Here is a 6,064-nt window from a genome sequence, read left to right on the forward strand (position 1 = left end):
GCTGATGATAGATGATTGATAGCTCATGATAGCTGATGATAGTTGATTGATAGCTGATGATAGGTGATGATAGGTGATTGATAGCTGATGATAGGTGATTGATAGTTGATGATAGCTGATTGATAGCTGATGATAGGTGATTGATAGGTGTTTGATAGCTGATGATAGATGATTTATAGCTCATGATAGGTGATGATAGCTGTTTGATAGCTGATGATAGGTGATTGATAGCTGATGATAGCTGATGATAGGTGATTAATAGCTGATGATAGGTGATTGATAGGTGATTAATAGCTGATGATAGATGATTGATAGCTCATGATAGCTGATGATAGTTGATTGATAGCTGATGATAGGTGATGATAGGTGATTGATAGCTGATGATAGGTGATTGATAGTTGATGATAGCTGATTGATAGCTGATGATAGGTGATTGATAGGTGTTTGATAGCTGATGATAGATGATTTATAGCTCATGATAGGTGATGATAGCTGTTTGATAGCTGATGATAGGTGATTGATAGCTGATGATAGCTGATGATAGGTGATTAATAGCTGATGATAGGTGATTGATAGCTGATGATAGGTGATGATAGTTGATGATAGGTGATTGATAGCTGATGATAGGTGATGATAGCTGATGATAGGTGATTGATAGCTGATGATAGGTGATTGATAGCTGATGATAGCTGATGATACGTGATTGATAGTTGATGATAGGTGATTGATAGGTGATTAATAGCTGATGATAGATGATTGATAGCTCATGATAGCTGATGATAGTTGATTGATAGCTGATGATAGGTGATTGATAGGTGATTAATAGCTGATGATAGATGATTGATAGCTCATGATAGCTGATGATAGTTGATTGATAGCTGATGATAGGTGATGATAGGTGATTGATAGCTGATGATAGGTGATTGATAGTTGATGATAGCTGATTGATAGCTGATGATAGGTGATTGATAGGTGTTTGATAGCTGATGATAGATGATTTATAGCTCATGATAGGTGATGATAGCTGTTTGATAGCTGATGATAGGTGATTGATAGCTGATGATAGCTGATGATAGGTGATTAATAGCTGATGATAGGTGATTGATAGGTGATTAATAGCTGATGATAGATGATTGATAGCTCATGATAGCTGATGATAGTTGATTGATAGCTGATGATAGGTGATGATAGGTGATTGATAGCTGATGATAGGTGATTGATAGTTGATGATAGCTGATTGATAGCTGATGATAGGTGATTGATAGGTGTTTGATAGCTGATGATAGATGATTTATAGCTCATGATAGGTGATGATAGCTGTTTGATAGCTGATGATAGGTGATTGATAGCTGATGATAGCTGATGATAGGTGATTAATAGCTGATGATAGGTGATTGATAGCTGATGATAGGTGATGATAGTTGATGATAGGTGATTGATAGCTGATGATAGGTGATGATAGCTGATGATAGGTGATTGATAGCTGATGATAGGTGATTGATAGCTGATGATAGCTGATGATACGTGATTGATAGTTGATGATAGGTGATTGATAGCTGATGATACGTGATTGATAGGTGATGATAGGTGATTGATAGTTGATGATAGGTGATTGACAGCTGATGATAGGTGATTGATAGCTGATGATAGGTGATTGATAGCTGATGATAGGTGATGATAGCTGATGATAGCTGAGGCATGACACAGCTGATGATTGGCTCCTCTCACCTCTATAGGCCGTTCTTCTCTATGTGACTCTGCTGCACTGATCTTCCTCGCTGATGTGGAAATTATTATTTTATATATTCTACTTAGTTATTTTCCTACATACACTCGCAACATGTCTACAGAAACTCTTATACCACGTGAAATCCTCTACCACAGGGAGGCGCTGTAATTGTTTCATGCGAATAGATAGATACATTTCCTCCTAATAGACTCGGTCATCCTGCGGCTCTGTTATATCACCCCCCTGTGGCAGCAGCAGGAACTGCAGCCATGCTCCAAAGTTGGGCAATATCATGACGTCACACATAATTATGGCGCAATAAATGTAGTCTAGGACGGTTTGCCTCTGTATTACCTATATATATATAAATATACCCTATATATTAATATACCCATCTGTGTAATCAGTAAAATCAGTGTCATCTCTGCAGCAGCATCTGTACAGCTGTCAGCACAGGAGGGCAGCTGCTGTGATGTCACACATGTGATGACATCATAACCAACTTTATACTTGCTGCATATTCTTAGTCTTACTCTGTACCAGTGTTTCCCAACCAGGGTGCCTTTAGCTGTTGCAAAACTACAACTCCCAGCATGCCCGGACAGCTGAAGGCTGTCCGGGCATGCTGGGAGTTGTAGTTTTGCAACAGCTGAAGGCGCCCTGTTTGGGAAACACTGCTCTATACCATGTGGATGGCAGCGGTGGTCCCATCCCAGTCATTTTAACCTCCTCGATGCCATGGCCAATGACGACCACGGCATCTACCGTAGCCATTATTCTGCTGTAATAGGAGATTAATAATGAGGTAGTACACTGCAATACATTAATATTGCAGTGTACTGTAAACGACATCAAGCAATCACATAGTAAAATCCCCCCCCCCAAAAAGAGAAAAAAAAAAGTTTTAAGAAATGCGAAAAAAAAATCTTTAAAAAAAAAAATAATAGAAAATTATAATAAAATTTTCAGAATGCCCCCCCCCCCAAAAAAAAAAAACTTAGCATAATTTTCATCGCCATGTGCAGTAAAGTTCAAACGATTTTTTGTCACCTCTCATATCCATAAAATGTGGGGGGAAAAAAGCAATCGATAAGTCCTGTGTACCCCAAAATGGTACCAATAATAACTACAAGTCACCGTGCGGACTAATAAAGCCATGACACATGAAAAAGTATTGTGGGTCAGAATCTGATGATACAAAGCATTCAGAAAAGCAAAACAAAAACTATAGAAATGTTATAAATTGCCATCATTGTACTGACCTGCAGAATAGTAACAAGTCCGTTTCCTTACACAATGAATGTAGTAAAAAAAAACATTACCCAAAATGTTTTTGTATCACCTTTATTTATTTTTGGACGTCGATTAAGAAGAGGACTATCGCCCCTCTACTTCCCCCACCTCCCCATATATTCGCAGACTACTTTGGTGCTGTGATCCGCCACTTCCTACCCCCCATAGATCCCACACCCCTCCCCTATCACAAACTATAACGTATTGTTTTTTTCAACATTGTTTCTTTTATTATGGAGCGGAATGTTAGTGTAGCATGTGGTATAGTGAATAGTTTAGGGAATCTATGCTGTATATTGTACCGTCATACTTTGTGTGATTGTAATATATTGAATGACTTGTAATGATGACTGAATGATCAATAAAGCTCTTTTAATACCATTATTTATTTTTTTCACTTGACAAATAGCTAAGTTTTACATTAAATTATACGTAAAAATGAAGAATGCCATTTAAAAAGAGCCAAAAAAAAAAAAGCCCTTATACGGCTCTGTCGATGAAGAAATAAAAGTCTTGGCTCCTCGGGTACGTTCACACAGGCGGATTACTTGCAGAATTTCCGCAGCATATTTGCTGGGGAAAATCCGCAGCGGATTTAGTTACCATTGATTTGAATGGGTCAGCAGAAAATCTACAATAGAGCCAGATTTGCACATTTTCCCTTGGACCCATTGAAGTCAATGGTAGCAAAATCCACTGCAAATTTTCCACAGCAAATACACTGTGATAATTCCTGACTACCATTGCTACCATTGACTTCAATGGGTCCAAGGGAAAATCTGCAAATCTGCCTCTATTGTGGATTCTCTGCTGACTCAAGACAATGGTAGCAAAATCCACAGTGGATTTAGCTACCATTGACTTGAGTCAGCTGAAAATCCGCAATAGAGGCAGATTTGCACATTTTTCCTTGGACCCATTGAAGTCAATGGTAGAAAAATCCGCTGCAGATTTTCCACAGCAAATACACTGTGATCATTCCGCAGGTAATCCGCCCATGTCAACGTACCCTTAAGGTCAGTTCACGTGTGCATATTTTTGCTGCAGATCTGCTGCGTATTTTCTGCGGCAGATTTTGCTGCCCATTGACTTTAATGGGCAGCAAAATTTGTAGAAGCAAATCTGCAGCAAAAAATATGCACGTGTGACCGCACCCTTAGAAGGTGAGAGGAAAAAAAAAATGCAAATGTGAAAATATTGTCTGGTCATTAACCTCTTGAGGACAAAATAATTTTTAATTTTTGCCTTTTTGTTTTCTTCACCATCTTTCGTTTCCGAGCAGATTCCACAGAAAGATTAGACAAGTTAATTCTTTCTGCAGTGTTTTAAATTTTGCCGCGGAAATTCTGCTATGTGCACGGTGCAGCAGATTCCTATTGAAAACAATGGGAGTCTGCTGCAACAGATTTTCCCTGCTGAATTTTTCCACCATTTCCATTCGTAAATTCCAATGTGTGAATGGAACATTAGGGGTTAAATAGAAGAGGGACATTTATCAAAACTGAACTTGCTTTTTGTTCAGTTTAAAGAAAAAAAAAGTTGTGGGGAAAGTGACGGCCGTGAGCCAAATTTATCAATTGCGCACAGATTTTTAAGAATGCTCGCTTAGATGCTCTGGTTAAATGGTGCACGGACCTTAATAAAATTGTTGTAGAGTAGACTTATATAGTGCAGGGTTGACTTGTCCTGTGATTTCTTCTGAATTTGTCCCGTGCAACTTTTTTTTCCGACTTTTCTGCGAAAAGTCAAAAAAAAGTCGCACGGGACAAATTTAGAAATAAATTAGTGACCACTGCACAATGAGATCTAAATCAGATCACTTCTTGGTCAGGAAAATTAAACAGTCTAAATGAAATGATGCAGAAAAAGTCGCACAGGACCAGCCTGCGACTTTTCCTGCGACAAATTTAGACAAAAAAAAAGCTGTCTAAACAGCTTGGTAAATACCCCTTAAAGTGTGTATAATTGTCCTAGTACTGTATAGTATTATTTTTCATAAAATAATAGTAATAATAATTAAAAAAAATAATAATAATAGCAGTAGTAGTATAATAAAGGTATTATAATAGTGCTCATCTGTCAGAATAAAGGAATAATAATTACAATTATAAAAACATTAGGTTCCACCGAGATTTGAACTCGGATCGCTGGATTCAGAGTCCAGAGTGCTAACCATTACACCATGGAACCACATAAAACCAATGGGGAAAAATTACAGTATAGTATGAGAACACACAGCCTAGGCTCTAGTACTGTGGTACAGTGTTACAATATTACATTGTAATACAAAGTATTCTTATAATGTAAGGGACTTATAATAATAAATGAGATGAATTATTATTATAATAAATGAGATAAATAACAAATACTTACACACAGTATAGTACAGTACATCCACATTGGCTCTAATACAGAATATGAGGTGTTTGTGTATAATCAGTCCCTAGGGCAGTGTTTCCCAAATTCTGTCTCTCCAGCTGTTGCCAAACTACAACTCCCATCATGGGTCTTATCCATGATGGGAGTCTTAGTCTCAAAGTAGTTGGAGAGCCACAGGTTAGGAAACACTGCCCCAAGCACTGTGGACTAGATAGATCCATAAGATATTTAAATACTCTTTTATAATGGTACTATAGGTATAATTATAAATATATGTCAACATATCTATAATAACGGGTGATTTTATTAAAAAAATTAAACAAAAAAAATAAAAACTAGCAGAGGATGGTTTCGATCCATCGACCTCTGGGTTATGGGCCCAGCACGCTTCCGCTGCGCCACTCTGCTACTTGTATGTACATCTATTCCTCTGGCTATATATTCATACCATGTGCAGTCATCACAGCACAGTGACCTACTGCCCCCGTGTGTCCTTGTCATGAATTACAGGCTGACATCCTCAGGTAACAGTAACCAGTTCACCACAGTGACGCTGCAAGGTATATTGTGCAATCTCCTGTCTGCATATCTATCAATCAATCTCTCTCATGTCTATCTGTTTATCTATCGATCTATCTATGAGAGATAGATATGAGATAGATA

The 6,064-nt window shown here is 37.8% G+C and overlaps 1 non-coding gene across 1 annotated transcript; it reads right to left on the reverse strand.

Moving 5' to 3' along the window:
* Positions 1–5,140: 5,140 nt before the first annotated feature.
* Positions 5,141–5,212, reverse strand: TRNAQ-CUG (transfer RNA glutamine (anticodon CUG)). The gene has a single exon. It is a non-coding gene; the product is annotated as a tRNA-Gln (tRNA).
* Between the last annotated feature and the right edge of the window lie 852 nt (positions 5,213–6,064).

The sequence above is a fragment of the Hyla sarda genome, chromosome 13, assembly GCF_029499605.1.
Source record: "Hyla sarda isolate aHylSar1 chromosome 13, aHylSar1.hap1, whole genome shotgun sequence".
NCBI lineage: Eukaryota > Metazoa > Chordata > Amphibia > Anura > Hylidae > Hyla > Hyla sarda.